Below are 663 nucleotides of genomic sequence, written 5' to 3' on the forward strand. Positions count from 1 at the left end.
TTCTTCCTCTTTTTTATACATCTTGCAAACTAGGCAGGGGGAGAGAGAGAAGAGAGAGAGAGAGAGAGAGAGAGAGAGAGGAGAGAGAAATACTGCCCAGAGTCAGTCAATGAACAAATAGTGAAGTTGGGATTTAAAGATTGATCTTACACAGCTTTAGGGCCTGCTCCTTAACCAGGACAACCTGGAGGTTCCTGAGTAGCTCCTGGATGACCAGTTCCTCCAGAAAGACTAGCTCACTAGGTCATTTGACAAGCAGGTGTGGGAGTCCTTTGCTGCATGTAGGCTGTGTGGTTCTCCAGGCCCTACTGCTCAGTGCCATCTCTAAAATAAGCAGCAGCAAATCCTGACCCAATATGCTAGGAGCAGGTTTCATATTTATCTTTCATGGCTCAGCCTGACCCTCATCTCAGGTTTAATGTAGGTGTACTCAGCCAGGGAGTACAGAGGCAGCTGAGCAAGAACACTGGACTAGGAGACAAGGAACGCGTTAAATGCCTGTCCTAACTTAAGCAGAACGTTGAGCTTAGACAAACTGCTGTGTCTTCTTCTGCCTTCACTTCCTCTTCTGTTAGATAACTGTTGACTCCAGCATCTCGGCCCTCTTCCAGATCTCAGTTTGGTTGCCTCTGTCATGCCCAATAGTAGTTTTAAGGATCTAGT

The sequence above is a fragment of the Nannospalax galili genome, unplaced genomic scaffold (assembly GCF_000622305.1).
Source record: "Nannospalax galili isolate Female #2095 unplaced genomic scaffold, S.galili_v1.0 scaffold335, whole genome shotgun sequence".
NCBI classification, from domain to species: domain Eukaryota; kingdom Metazoa; phylum Chordata; class Mammalia; order Rodentia; family Spalacidae; genus Nannospalax; species Nannospalax galili.